Here is a 15809-nt window from a genome sequence, read left to right as displayed (position 1 = left end):
CATCAAAGAAAAAGAAGCTTTAAGGTCTTCTTATAAAAGCTCTACAGAGTTGTATGGTTTAACATTGAATGCAACATCCAGAAATATTAGTATTGTTATACTGTTCTGTAAAATGAAATTATTATAATAATTAAATAGCCTACTCATTTTTTATTATTACTACGTTCATATATTTATTTACTGATTTGTTTAATTTTTTATAATTTAACAGAATATTTAAATAATAACATTAATAATATTTAAATATTATTGTATTAAATTATATATATATTATTATTATTATCTTTGTCACATTTTTCACCCCTAATACATTTTTATCCCTGCATGGTCACAATATTTTTCCTCCTCATTTTGAACAGTTTATCTGTTGTTTTTTCATTTAAACCTTTTTTGTTCTTGTTGTCCCTTGTTTCAAAGTATTTTGTAAAAATCACTTATTGTGAATTGAACTAAAATTCCACTTGGTTAAATGTTTAGTTATATGCACTGACATTAGTATTAAAAAAAATAAATAAAAAAAAATAAAAAAAGTGTGTTATGTCGTTGTGTGTCATAATAGGTAGATAAATAATAAACGTTTTTTTGGGGGGTTTTTTAGTTCACACGTCAGCACGCGAGTGAGTCCCGCGCGCCCCTATTCCATATAAAGCAGTGATGCACAGATGCTCATCACAGCTTCACATTCAAAACGGACGCAATTATTCAGTGTTTTATGCCAAGCAGTTGGAGGTTTGAGAAATGACATCAAATGAAACGAATCTGATGACAAAACTTTGGACTAATCGTGTTCTGGACAACCGGACCCAGGTGATCAACAGCACATATTCCCCGCCGGTGGATGATTTGGATGTGAACACGGATATTTATTCCAAAGTGCTCGTGTCGTTGATTTACGCTGTGCTGTTTGCAGTCGGTTAATCGGCAACGTCATGACCCTCTACATATCCCTCCAGAGGAGATCCATCAAACATCTCCAAGGGACCGTCCATTATCACCTCGCCAGTCTCGCGGTGTCGGACCTGCTCATTCTGGTGCTGTGTATGCCGGTGGAGCTGTACAACTTCATCTGGGTTCACCATCCGTGGGCTTTCGGTGAGGTGGTCTGCAGGGGCTATTACTTTCTGCGGGACGGCTGCTCTTACGCGACGGCGTTCAACATCGTGAGCCTGAGCGTGGAGCGCTACATGGCGCTCTGCCACCCGTTCAAAGCCAAGAGTCAGATGTCCCGCGGGCGCACAAAGAGACTCATCTGCGCGCTCTGGTGCGCGTCGCTCATTCTCGCTTCACCGATGCTTTTGACAATGGGGCAAATTTACGTAGGTGAAGAGAGCATCTGCACCACCGTAGCCTCCAGCAACACCGCCAAAACTGTTCTACAGGTGGGCATAAAGCTATTTCACCCTGAATGGCCCATATTAGTACATTTGTGTCGGTGCTACTTTAAATGGCACTAACAATACAGTAGATAGATTATTAGCAGTCTGATGTACAATTACTTTCATGGGTGTCTATTTTAGAGCTTATTGCATTGTAGCTATTGGCAATATCAGATTGTTGTTTTTTTGAACATCTTGGTACCTGGAGTGCCATGTAAATGCCATAAAATGATTATGGTCATTCAGTAAAATGATAAAATATAGAATTTATTTTTCATTTAAACCTGGAAATAAACAGAACAGTTAATAGTTTTCAGAATGTAAAAATGTTGCAATCTACAACAAAGAATAAATATTTAGGATTTTGCATTACGTATTTGCATTTTGCAATTAAACAAATGTGTGACACTGATCATGTGAACTCTTTTGTACGGATGTCAAATGTTCTTGATTCTACTGAAGCACAAGAGACTCTAGATATCTCTCAAATCATGCTGGAGAACATGAGGTTTTGTTGAGTTATGTCAGCTTGAGTGCTGCTGTCATAACAAATAATGGCAACATAAAAAATACGTTTTTTTTTTTAATTACAGTTTAGCTTTTTACTTGGAGGCAGATATGGTATTTATTTACAGTAAACATAATACATTTAAATGTAGCTCTTTGGCATTTGTCTATATGTCAAGTTTGCTTTAAAATCTGACAAAGTCTACAATGACAGATGATCGAGTAAAGCCCTGAGTATAAAGTAGTTAACATGTCTGAGAGAGTTAGTGATATGAAGAAGGCTGCTGCATGGCATGCCAAAGACAGTACCATGAGCCCTCAAAACTGTCACTTGTGATTTACCTTAAACAGCTTGAATTGAATCTGCTGAGCAAAAAAAAAAAAAAAAGCAGCTCTATTAAAATGTCTCTTTAGATATAACAACACATGTGCATAATGAACATATATATTTTTCTCGTTGACAAGCTCATTTCAGAATACCAACAGGTAAAAATGCTCTGAAGTAAATCACCCTGTATTTGTATAGGGAGGGAGGGAGGAAGAATAAGAGGAAACCTTAAATAAACCTCAGAGCAAATCAATCAATCAATCAATCAGAATGACACAGTGAAGAGCAAAGCAGACAAAATAGAGCAAAATGAGACTCTGCACTAATTGACCAAACCATAGAGATATATATATATATTTTTTACTTTGGTTCAGTTGTGTAGAAACTATTAGGGCCAGGGAATGGATTTCTCTCCCTTGGCTCTTGGGAAATAATCATTACGCCTTAACCTTATTGTTTCGGTCCCCACGTTTTGAATAGTTCCTATTTCAGTATAAGTGTTTTTCCTTACAGGTCAATGCCCTTCTCTCTTTTGTTGTGCCAATGCTGGTGATCGCTGTGATGAATGCCCTGATTGGACATAAGCTCCAGAGAATGACCCATCATGACTTACACTGTTCAACGCCTTCAGATGTCACAACAGAGACAAACCGTGAGCGTTCCCTACGCCATAGCATCAAAGTCCTACGTAAGTAAAAGAAATGCATGATTTTACCAAAATGTTTAGCAATTATAGGTTTATTTAACTACTCTACAACTGAAAGTGTCTGATATTTGGTAGTAGCTCAAGGTTTGGTGTCTGGTGGTCCTGGTATCGCCAGCTGCCTGCTCCCCAAGAAGGTGCTTCCTCGAGCCATAACTAATAACATAGTCCAGCGGAGGGAGGGTGGGGGCTCTGGAGGAGGGCACAGAGTTAGAAACAGACAGAAGATGGGAGGAGCTCGCATAGGGGAACAGCATGGTGGAGATGATGGAGGGAGGAGCCAGGGAGGAGATGGAGGGAGGATCAAAATGATGACTCGAGAGTACAGCCAAGACGAAGGCCCAAGGTGGAACCGATGAAGGGTGAAGTCAGCGATCCGACCACCCGTGGTGGAGCCAGGAGATTTAGAGACCCAGGTGGAGCCGAGGAGACACAGAGACCGGGCAACACCGTAGGTCCTGGTGGCCAAGGTGGAGCCGCAGTGACAAGTGGCCAAGGTGGAGCTAGGGTGCTGGTGGGCTGAGGCGGAGACGGAGACCGGAAGACCCGAAGTAGATCCAAGTTGTAGGGCGGGGCCAACAGAGGAGCTGCCAATGGACTGAAGGGAGTCAACGGAGGCAGGGCTGAAGGACTGTCTGGCTAACTGTAGGTAGAGGAGGCAGGAGAGGGAAGCTGGGTGGGACCATCATTGACACAGGAGACATGGATGTAGCTGACTCTCAGCAGTGGGAGTGTGGGTAGGGCTTCCACAGATGTTGTTGCCGGTTCACAAACCTAATCAGATTCTTCCTCAGGCTCTGAGGTAATGATTTGCTTTGGCATCAGCTGGGGCACAGGCATTGTGGCAGGCTCAGGCTCAATGTCTACGATTGGCTCTTGCATAGGCTCCATGAAGGGTGTGGGAGGCGGGTCTGGGTCCGGAGTGGGGCTGGTGATGTCCTCCTCAGCGGAGCTGATGGTGAACGCAGATACACAATTCAACAGCTCCCACTCCACTCTTAAGGCATGCCTTACACCGCTCATTTAAGCTAGTCCAAAAACACACAGACACATGCAGGGAGAGGTCGGGAAGGAGGCACATCAGGTCCAAAAAAAGTCCTGAAAAGTTATGATGCTTCTGCAGAGCAGAGCAGGTGGACAAGTAAGTCCATTTTATGTTTAAATCCGTTCTGGGTTCTGTTCTGTCAATTTTTTTTTGCTGCTGCAATCAGCACATGACAAAAGAGATAATAACACAAAAAGTCTTGAATAAAAATCCCAAATATGGCAGTATGCAATATGACGGTGTGCAGGAATGCAGCGGCATCTCAAGCTCCCGGTTTTTGTTTAGATGTTTGTACAGTGAGTGTGAAAGCAAGTGTATGTGCAGTTAAGTTTGTATGTTATAGGTGATCTGAACTTGGTGAAATCAATTACAGGCCAGAAGTACGGTGGCCGAGAGAGCTCAACGCGCTGCAAATGAAGAAAACACATGCAAACAGAAAAAAACGCATGCAAACAGAAAAAAACACATGCAAATAGAAAAAAACACATGCAAATAGAAAAAAACCCACCAGCGAATAAGAAAACATCTTAATCAGTTTTACAACTCACGTGCGTCCCAATACTCACAACACAACCAAATACGGAAACGCGCTGCAATTACAAAAACGCGCTGCAAAAGTTCACAACACAACCAAATACAGAAACGCGCTGCAAATAGGACAGAACACAACGGAAATGTTTCCGGGGAACCCAATAAGTGACGGACGGACGGCTCGCGAGCTTTACCAGAGAGACGCGGGCTCTGGCTTTACCTATGCCCTACTCTCTTAAAAGGGCAGACGGCAGAGCCCTTGAATTGGGCACTTTGGAGGGAGCGGGGCATTTGTGTGCCATTATGTTGATGAAGGGAGCAACGAAAGACAACGTAATTTCCTCATTATTTTCACCTGGGATGTTCCCATGACAACGCAGCGCGTGTCCATCAGCTGAATAGCTGTTCTTACCAGAAATATAGTATTAATGCTGTTAACATAACTGTTGCAAATAAATATACATTTTATACAACAAAGTTTTTAAAATATGTGTTATATCTTTGTGTGAGTGTCTCAACTTTAAAACTTGCCGTCTCATATTTGGACCTATAGCTACATTCTAACATTTCTTATGAAACTTATTTTAACATAACATGACAAAATGTGTTCAATGTAACTGATGTATAGATTAATGTCTTTTCCTCGTTCTTTTTCTCTATCTTTTTTATTTATTTATTTATTTTAGTCTTCAGCTCATTGTTCTTTTTAGTATTCTTATGACATTGAACATATCGCAAATACATTTTGTATATTGTATACAAAGTTGTATGTCATAAACGTGTCATCTTTGTATGTTTTGCACAAAAAAAAGAAGTAAATAATAAAAGTAGACAGCTGTAAGCACGTCCTAGCCGTCCGTCCGTCACTTATTGGGTTCCCCGGAAACATTTCCGTTGTGTTCTGTTCTATTTGCAGCGCGTTTCTGTATTTGGTTGTGTTGTGAACTTTTGCAGCGCGTTTCTGTAATTGCAGCGCGTTTCCGTATTTGGTTGTGTTGTGAATATTGGGACGCACGTGAGTTGTAAAACTGATGAAGATGTTTTCTTATTCGCTGGTGGGGTTTTTTCTATTTGCATGTGTTTTTTTCTATTTGCATGTGTTTTTTTCTGTTTGCATGCGTTTTTTTCTGTTTGCATGTGTTTTCTTCATTTGCAGCGCGTTGAGCTCTCTCGGCCACCGTACAGAAGTTATATTACCAGTGAATCTCAAATCGAAACTAGGCAGGATGAGGCTACTGAGGTCAGCTGAATGGTGCAACACATAGCGGCTGAGAGGCAAAAGGAAGCAATGCACACAGAGGCAAAAGAGGGGCAATTGAGCTGGCCTACTAGCTAAGCTAAAAGCTAACCGCAACAGACCAGCGATTCCATCACTCTTTCTAGCCAACGTTCATGCACTGGACATTAAAACTGACTTATTGCGGAATGCGGATGCGTATGAGTGTACACCAGAAGATGAGGAACTGCTGTGTACTTTTACTGAATGAAACGTGGCTGAACAGCAACATACCAGACTCAGCCTTTCAGATTAAGGGTATGCTACTTTTCAGAGCCGATCAGAATGATCTATCGGGAAAAAACTCAGGGAGGAGGACTCTGTGTATTTATCAACAAAGGTTGGTGTATAAATTGATCTATCATTAGCAGCCACTGCTCTGAAGCAGTTGAACATTTATCAAATGCCAACCACACTATTTAACACAGAGGTACACTGCGGTGTATATTGTAGCTGTCTACATTCCTCTGAACGCTAAAGCTAGAGAGGTGTTCAGCAAGCTACATGATAACATCTGCTCTCTCCAAAATAAACACCCTGAGGCATTTTTCGTGATTGCAGGAGACTTTTATAATGTCAATTAGATTTTTTTGATGGATACCACACCTGGGTTTTACCAGCATGTCACCGTCGTGACCCGAGGAGATAACACACCAGGTGTACACAAACAGATGCAGCTATACAGAGCTGCCCCCCAACCGCCCTCTGTCCCCACCTCAGACTAAGGCCCTGTGCTGAAGACAATGAAACCAACACAAAAGACAATTACTGTGTGGCCACATGATGCTGCGTCTGTATTCAAGGATTGCTTTGCTTATACTGACTGGCAGATTTTCAAGGAAGCAACAATGAACTCTGGGATCTCTGTATTTGGATGAATATGCATCATCTGTCACCAGCTATATTACTAAGTAATGACCTCCGGTACTATCAAAAAGTTATTTTGTGACACTGTATGACTGCACTTCATAAAATGAAATAAAAAGACAAAAAAAAAAAAAAAAAAAAAAGTAATGACCTCCTGAGGTCAGATCTCTTTTTAGAGCCCGAGACTTGGCGTTCAGGTCTGGTGATGCAGTCACGCTCAGAGCGGTAAATTGACTGCAGGCATTAAAAAAAGCCAAAGCTGCATTTGCTGTAAAGATACAGGGTCATTTTTCTACCCCAGAGCATGTGGGTGGGCATCAAGGCCATCTAGACTACAGCAGTCGAGAAACTGAATGCCCAATCCATCTCTTCCTGATGCTCTCAATACCTTTTATGCTTGTTTTGAAGTGTGCTTTCGTTCATCTTTGGAACACAAATGAACACCATAGACCCCTACGCAACTGACACTTTGAGGCTACATAAAGAGATCGTTAAAATAATCGATATGTATTGAGCGGTTTAGTCCAACTTTTCTGAAGAGACTCGGTCGCTTTTTATGATGAACAGATTGAATTAAGGCATTTATTAACATATAATTCACATATAAATGATCAGCGAACGTACAAATAAGCTCAACCGAACCTTCTTGACGCGCAAGAACAAACTTCTTGCGGAAATTCAAATGTTCTGCGTAACACACAAGAGTGAACCTCATTGGTTCTTGCTGAAGCTCAAACGTGCTGCGTAACACACGAGAATAACCCTCGTTGGTTCTTGCAGAAGCTCAAACGTGCTGCGCAACACGAGAATGATCCTCATTGGTTCTTGCTGAAGCTCAAACGTGCTGCGTAACACATGAGAATAACCCTCGTTGGTTCTTGCAGAAGCTCAAAAGTGCTGCGTAACACGAGAATGAACCTCATTGGTTCTTGCTGAAGCTCAAACGTGCGGCGTAACACAAGAATGAACCTCACTGGTTCTTGCAGAAGCTCAAACGTGCTGCGCAACACGAGAATGAACCTCATTGGTTCTTGCTGAAGCTCAAACGTGCTGCGTAACACGAGAATGAACCTCATTGGTTCTTGTTGAAGCTCAAACGTGCGGCGTAACACAAGAATGAACCTCATTGGTTCTTGCTGAAGCTCAAACGTGCTGTGTAACATATGAGAACAAACCTCATTGGTTCTTGCAGAAGCTCAAACGTGCTGCGTAACACGAGAACAAACCTCATTGGTTCTTGCAGAAGCTCAAACGTGCTGCGTAACACGAGAATGAACCTCACTGGTTCTTGCTGAAGCTCAAACGTGCTGCGCAACACGAGAATGAACCTCATTGGTTCTTGCTGAAGCTCAAACGTGCTGCGTAACACGAGAATGAACCTCATTGGTTCTTGTTGAAGCTCAAACGTGCGGCGTAACACGAGAATGAACCTCATTGGTTCTTGCTGAAGCTCAAACGTGCTGTGTAACATATGAGAACAAACCTCATTGGTTCTTGCAGAAGCTCAAACGTGCTGCGTAACACGAGAATGAACCTCATTGGTTCTTGCTGAAGCTCAAACGTTCGGCGTAACACACGAGAATGAACCTCAAACGTGCTGCGTAAAGGCCCTTGCACACTGAGTCCGAAATTCGTGTCCGAAATTTTTGCACGTTAAAAAATAAATACGACCTCACGTTATGTCAGTCACGCTTGCACACTGCCTCCGAAACTTTCGTCCGTCAAAAAGAAATTCGAATCAGGTTCGATTTTCTGCGTTTTTCGCATCCGTAGCAAGCATTTTGAATGGTGTTTTGACAATTCAGAGCCATCAAATCACGAATGCGAGAAAAACGCATGCGATAATTTCGGACTCGGTGTGCAAGGGCCTTGTGTTAAACATGAGAAGCTCAAACGTGCTGCGTAACACGAGAATGAACCTCATTGGTTCTTGCCATCAAGCGAACATGCTTGAGCTTCTGTTTACCACAACTGATGTGTGAGTTGATGAATGTTTAATCACAAGTTCACACTTACATAATTAAATAGAGTAAAGGTTATGCATATTTGGCGTGCTGTCCAAGGGGAGGGCTCCGAGCTCGGAATCTGGCCCGAACCCAGAGTACTCCCCCCCCATCCCAGATTGGGATAGGAATAGTTAGAAGTGAGGAGATGGGGTGGTGGAGGAATGCTGGAAAACTGTCTTAGAACAGAGTCTGCTGTATATATACCTCCTGATGCTAATTGAGTTGATTAACTGAATGAGCTCCTCCCATGTTAATTAGGTTAATTATTTGAACATGCTCCTCTCAAACTTTAATAAAACATCATTATGTGAATAAAAGCCTAAATTAAATCTGTTCATCGTTTAATCCAATCAGATCTTTTTTTTTCTATATACACAATCATTAAATCAATAATTTTATATAATGATCTGTCCTTTTTAATTTGCAGTGCTTCATGGGATTGTCTTTTACCTTTGTCTTTTTGTCTGATTTTCAAATACTTTTTTCTTCACATCAGAGTTTGTCATGTTGTGATTCTAAAGTCCCAAAGGGAAACATTTATGGGAAAAATACTTTCGTAACCAAGGCTGCTGAAAAAGTGGGCAGACACTGTTGCACTCTATCCACTAAGAGCAGCCATTTGTAACTTCAACGAGAGTTCTGGGGTCATCTCCCAGTTATTTTAGCTTTACAAACAGCTTGATATTGCAAACTGGTATTTCTTATATTTGAATGATAATTGTAAACATATTGGTTTTGTAGCGCAAATAGCTTTACCATTTAGTGCACTTTGTTATTCTTCTTGTCACCTATAGCAGCTAATGAATTGGAAATCTCACATAGGCCTATTCACAAAAAATAGCTTACCTACGGGTTGCAAAATAAAGTAGATATCAACACTCTTTAGAGCATAGATATCATATAATAAAGGCTAGATGTCTCGTCCGCGCTGCTGGCCAATGGAGTTCGACGTCCGCACACGACGGCCATCTTGCCACAGGGAGCTCGCTCACTCGTAACATGGTGCATGTACTTTTAAAAAACCATAACTTGCTCAATTTTCAAACGGTTTGGTTTGTTATAAACATCAGAGATGTAGTTATGACACTGCATACATATGAATAATTATAACAATGGACTTCCATATGAAAGAATTATAGCCACGTTAATAACGTTTGTAAGAAACCAAACCGTTTGTAAATCCGTCAAGATTTCAGTGAGATAAGAGGATTTGTGTGCGTGCTGATCACTCACCTTAATTCACAGCTTCCCTGTGGCAAGATGGCCGCCGGTGATGCTGGAAGTGACTCCACCTTAAGACATCTAGCCTTATATGGATATCTATGCTTTAGAGTGCCTCTATCTAGATTTAATGGCCAGAACTGTTGTTTAATTCATTATAGTATATGTTTTACTAGTATCCAATTACCAAGTACACATTTTAATCAGGGGTAAAACCTTTAATATCTTGGGTTTCAATAGTTCATTGCCATATGTTTTTTGTCTGTTATCAGGTGGGGTTGTTTTTGCTTTTGTTTTATGTTGGTTTCCATATCACAGTCGCCGACTGATGTACTGCTATGTAATGGAGTGGACAAAGTGAGTTTTGCATTTGCATGTAACTATATATTTTCAAAAAAACATATTTGCTTTTAAAATAATTTGTCAATTTTGTAACCTTGGTTTTGTTCCACCCCCACAGTGCACTCTATGATTTCTACCATTACTTTTACATGGTGACAAATGTACTTTTCTATGTGAGTTCTGTGATCAATCCCATCCTTTACAATCTGGTCTCGTCCAAATACCGGCAAATATTTTTTTCCACTGTCACTTACTTTTGCAAGACGTACTCTAAAAGCCAGAGGACTAACAAGAGCAAAAGGAGCTTACAACTATCACAGCACCTTCGTTCATCTCTGGTCACAACCCGTAACAGCCAAAAGACCCTTTATCCCATGGTGGTCATGGAGACTATGTACTGATGTTAATTCTGTCTGGACTTTTAGACTTGTTGACTACAAATGTATGTGTTGCTGTTTTGTTCCATCAGTGTTGAGGGACAATGCATAATTTCAGAACAAAGGGCGTGCAGAATTGTCAGGTTTTTGACAAACGTTTTGACTTTCTGAATATGGAACATTATACACTATACTGTCAGTGTGCTCTAAAAGGTGCAGAAGTGCTATTTCAAGTGCATGTGTGCATAGTTTACTGCAGAAATGGAGCATGTTTTCATTGCACAAGAGGACAGCACTATTTTGTTATACTGCAGGAGTAAAAAAAATAAATAAGAAAAATAATATTCCCTTTTCAATTGTATTTAATAATTTATGTGTGTAAATCGCTAATTTATAATTTAATTGTATTTAATTTTTTTCTGATGTGAGTGAGTTGATTACTGTTTTCCAATTAAAACCACAGAGCAGTAGTTCTCAAACTTTTGACTCTGGATTTTACTGTTGGTCTGTTGACAAATTCCAGTGCAATACAAAAAAACACGACTATTTTAAAGTAATTCAAAATGAAAAAGAAAAACACATAAAACAACATGCAGAGCTGCATGGGGAATTATAATATGTTATAGCCTACTGTGATGAAAAATAACATTAAAAAAAATCTTCGTTCATTTCGTAACCTGTTAAGTAAATTAAACACACTATGGGACTAATTATGAAATCACAGCTAGAAAAAATATATATTTTACATGTATTTGACTTTGTCCTATTAGGGTAAATTATTTTTGGCAAGTCATCTGAAACTTCACACACATTTTTACTATCTGAAAAGTAGTGAAAATGGTCTTAAGTTGACATTGTCCTAAATGACACACTATGTATCAACCGTGTACTGTATGAACTTTATAATAAATTCTGCAAATACCTGACTTGCACAACAATATATGACTTATATTCTTCATCTCTACCATCACCCTCTCTGCTTCTATCCTCATTGATCCTCAACTTTACTTTATCCTTTCTTACAATCATCCTATCATCAATACTTTCTAAAGGAGGTAAAGCTAATTTTCTCTCTGTCTTCTATAAAACTTAATAACATCAACCTAAAACAAAAAAGGCCAATATACTGCCTGTCAGTACTGAACACTGTACCAGCTACACAGGAAATATGAATCGCCTAAATGGACTTTGTCATTTATGCATGACGCACAGATTTTTTTTTTGGCCTTTAAATTATTGTTTTTACAAAATGTGTATTAAAAATTACCAAAAACTTTAGAAAACACATTTGGATGTGCAATGATATATATATATATACAGTACAGGTCAAAAGTTTGGAAACATTACGATTTTTTTTATGTTTTTGAAAGAGGTCTCTAATGCTTATCAAGGCTGCATTTATTTGATCAAAAATACAGAAAAAAAAAGTAATATTGTGAAATATTATGAACTTTATAATAAATAGTTTTCTATTCGAATATACTTAAAAAAAAATAATTTATTCCTGTGATGCAAAGCTGAATTTTCAGCATCATTACTCCAGTCTTCAGTGTCATGACATCCAGTCTATCACATGATCCTTTAGAAATCATTCTAATATTCTGATTTATTATGAGTGTTGGAAACAGTTCTGCTGCCCAATATATTTGATAAATAAAAGGTTAAAAAGAACTGCATTTATTCAAAATAAAAAAAATATTTTCTAATATAAATCTTCTTTACTATCACTTTTTATCAATTTAACACATCCTTGCTGAATAAAAGTATTGATTTATTTCAAAAAAAGAAAAAAAAAATTACTGACCAGTAGTGTATATTGTTGTTACAAAAGATTTCTATTTTTTTAAAAATTTATTTTTATTTTTTTACTTTTTATTCATCAAAGTATCCTAAAAAAGTATCACAGGTTATGAAAAAATATTAAGCAGCAGAACTGTTTCCAACTTTGATAATGAATCATCATATTAGAATGATTTCTAAAGGATCATGTGATAGACTGGAGTAATGATCCTGAAAATTCAGCTTTGCATCACAGAAATAAATGATCATTTAAAGTATAATAAATTGAAAACCAATTATTTTAAATTGTAATAATATATCAATATTACATCTTTTTTTTTCTGTATTTTTGATCAAATAAATGCAGGCTTGATGAGCAGAAGAAACTTCTTTCAAAAACTTTAAAAATAGTAATGTTTCCAAACTTTTGACCTGTAGGCCTACTGTATATATATATATTATTTTTTATTTTTTTATTTTGTAGTCTAAAACAATCTCACTGGAGCCTTGACAGCATGTGATGTGCTTGGCTGCATCCGAAATAGCACACTTTACTATATAGTATGAGACAAAAGAAGTACATCCTAATTAACAGTAGGCCTACTCATAAAGTCAAGTCAAGTTTATTTATATAGCGCTTTTCACAATACAGATTGTATCAAAGCAGCTTCACAGTATTAAATTAAAATAATACATCAATGCTTGTTTCTAGTGGAAAACGTCCACGTTTGGTAACGCTGATCAATAGTATTGTTGATTGATTAATTAAATTAAATATCCCCAAATATCCCCAACTGAGCAAGCCAAAGGCAACAAAAAGTGTAGGCAAAGGCCCTGTCCCAAATGGCGCACTTCACTTTCGGTCTCGTGGACTTAAATTGCGTGTGCTCGCCGAGTCTACGAGTCCATAGGCCGTTCCATTCAGCATTTTAACGCTCTGAAGTGTGCTCAGCAGCGCCCCCTTTTTTCAGCGCCCCCTTTGACCCTTGAAGCGGTCTTCCGCGAAGCCCGCATAGATGCAGGCTCCACACACTTTAACTACCCAGGAATCCTTGCGAAAGGCCAATCAGACAACAGATGGGAGGAGATTCCGCTCACGGATAATTGTTGACATGGCTGAGAAGAAAATATTACGGTTTTTATGACCTAGATGTACATTTTACCAGTTGGTACCTACAGTTTATACAAACATTATGGTCATCGACCAGTGGTTGATGTCTCAGACATAATAATAGTGCATTGAATAATACGATCGCATTATGATTCATTAAATAAATAGAACCGAATGTCAGGGCTTTACTGAGTCATATGTAAACATAGTATGAATATTGAAACCTGTAAATTCATCTGAAACTCATGCACATTTTCATTATGTGTTAAAATTGGAATCTTAGTTCAAATGGAACATTATGTATTATTATGTACAACTGTATACATCATTTAAATAAGCATCTAATGCCCAGGTGGCATGCACAATATCAAAATATAGAACTGTAAAATTAGGCTGTGTAGTTGACATGGAGATAAGACATCGGAGCGCAAAAATGTGATTTCTCCTGTCCAACAACAACCAGACCGTTATTTCCGGCTTGACGATCGAGTCTGTCCCAAAAATACCTCTCAATGCCAAGGGCCCTATAGGTCTGCACTACATGACGTCACCAAAGTGTGGACTCTGAGGAAGTCCACAAGTCCGGAGTGTGCCATTTAGGACAGGGCCAAAAAGTACCCGGATGACCTACTTCTTCCGGCGAGATTTCATGGACACTTTACTATCCCATGGGTCCGTGTATCTTCGGATAATTTGTTTTCTCGCTTTTGTTTTCTAAACGGAAAAACGAAAAAAAACGTTCATTTATCACATATTCAACCCTTTCCATGAACATAAATAAATGCATCGTTTTTTTATTGTTTTGTTTTGTTTTCATCACACTTTCTTCTAATCCGCCAAATGGAAACACATTAAAACCAAAATGTACAGCTTGAATATTCAATCCCTACATGGGTGGGAATGAAACGCCCCTTTCCGCTGATTGGTCAACAAAAGATCAAGCTGTGCTGTCAGTCATCAGTTCTTACTCAGCTCCGCACAACAGAATAATAGCCACCTGATACAGTTGAATGAATTATTACAGAGTTTATTGCAACTACATTTAATATATTTTGTTTTCAGATTTGTTATTGTGTTTTCTGGTTTGTTTTTCGGAATTATTGTTGTGTTGTCTAACTTGTTAATTTGTTTTTAGTCTTTCCATTGCATTTATAATTTGTTGTTTTGTTTTTGGATTTGTTATTTTGTTTTTCGGAATTGTGATTTGTTTTGCACTTCTCGGCCACCGTACACGCCACAGGAGAGGATTTGTGAATGGCAGTGAAGCGACATAACTGATACCGGTAGTAGGTCACGTGATAATGACAACATGGCGAATGTAGTACATCGTCCAGATTACATTCATACTACACACTCGCATACTATGTAGAATTTACTTTTTAGTGGTCATGAAGTAATTATTGATTTCGGATGCAACCATATAATGTCTCCTTTACTTGCCAAAAATGTCAAGCATATATGGCAAATAGATTTTAATTTTATTGGCTGAAGGGATGTCATATGATATTAGAAAAATTATTGTTTTGGTGTTGAACACTATTATTGTATTTTAAATGCAATTTTCTTCGCGTCATTTGATGTCCCATACAGGGTTAAAATCATTTTCTCAGCAGACTAACGTGTCCCTTTGATATAAAACAAGTGTTACTGCCACAAAATTAAACATCTCCTTGCACGATATTAATGTAACGTTAATCGGCATAACGTTAGCATCATAGACTGTGTGTAGTGTATGCACAGCACAAGTAACGTAAATAAAGCGCACGTGAAGTGGGCGGGAAAAAATAGATTCAGTGTTGATTAACGTTGAGCGGCAAAAAGGTAGGCCTACAGTAGAAGATGTCTAAACTTTTACAATTATTTATTTTAAAAGAGTAAAGCTAATTTTACGGGATACTGAGGTGAAACCGCTGCTAAAGACGGCAAAAATTCAGGTTTATTGAATTGGTTATCCGTACACAAGATGGTGTCTCAAAAACTAGCGTGCTCTCTACCTAGGTAATATTCTCGGGTGTCATAGGCGCGTTCCGAAAGCACAAAATGTTTGGTGCCTATCTAGTCAGCATTTTGGAAGACAATAAAAACATCTGAACGGTGCCTATTAAGGCTGTCTAGGTCGACAGCTTACTGTATGTTTTGAGACAAACTCAGAGCCTAATAAATAAACAAATCTAGCATTAGGCCTTTGTACTTTGACAACCAGTACTCAAGTACAACATGTGGGAATGTATTATGTTACTGTTTGATGAATGACTACATCATGTAACGTTATATATGTATGGCATAAACGCAAATAAGCTCAAATAAATTTCAACTCACGGTCTCCCATGACGACGTGTA

The 15809-nt window shown here is 38.7% G+C and overlaps 1 pseudogene across 1 annotated transcript; it reads left to right on the top strand.

Moving 5' to 3' along the window:
- The first annotated feature begins 738 nt into the window (after positions 1–738).
- On the top strand, positions 739–10603 carry LOC311066427 (neurotensin receptor type 1-like; annotated as a pseudogene). Its single transcript has 7 exons — positions 739–1379; positions 2725–2899; positions 2993–3260; positions 3740–3917; positions 4333–4339; positions 10133–10217; positions 10321–10603. The product of its transcript is annotated as a neurotensin receptor type 1-like (transcript).
- Positions 10604–15809: the final 5206 nt, after the last annotated feature.

The sequence above is a fragment of the Abramis brama genome (assembly GCF_963993115.1).
Source record: "Abramis brama genome assembly, chromosome: 16".
NCBI classification, from domain to species: domain Eukaryota; kingdom Metazoa; phylum Chordata; class Actinopteri; order Cypriniformes; family Leuciscidae; genus Abramis; species Abramis brama.
The sequence above is the reverse complement of the archived record's forward strand: the minus strand, read 5'-3'. Positions and strand labels throughout refer to the sequence as shown.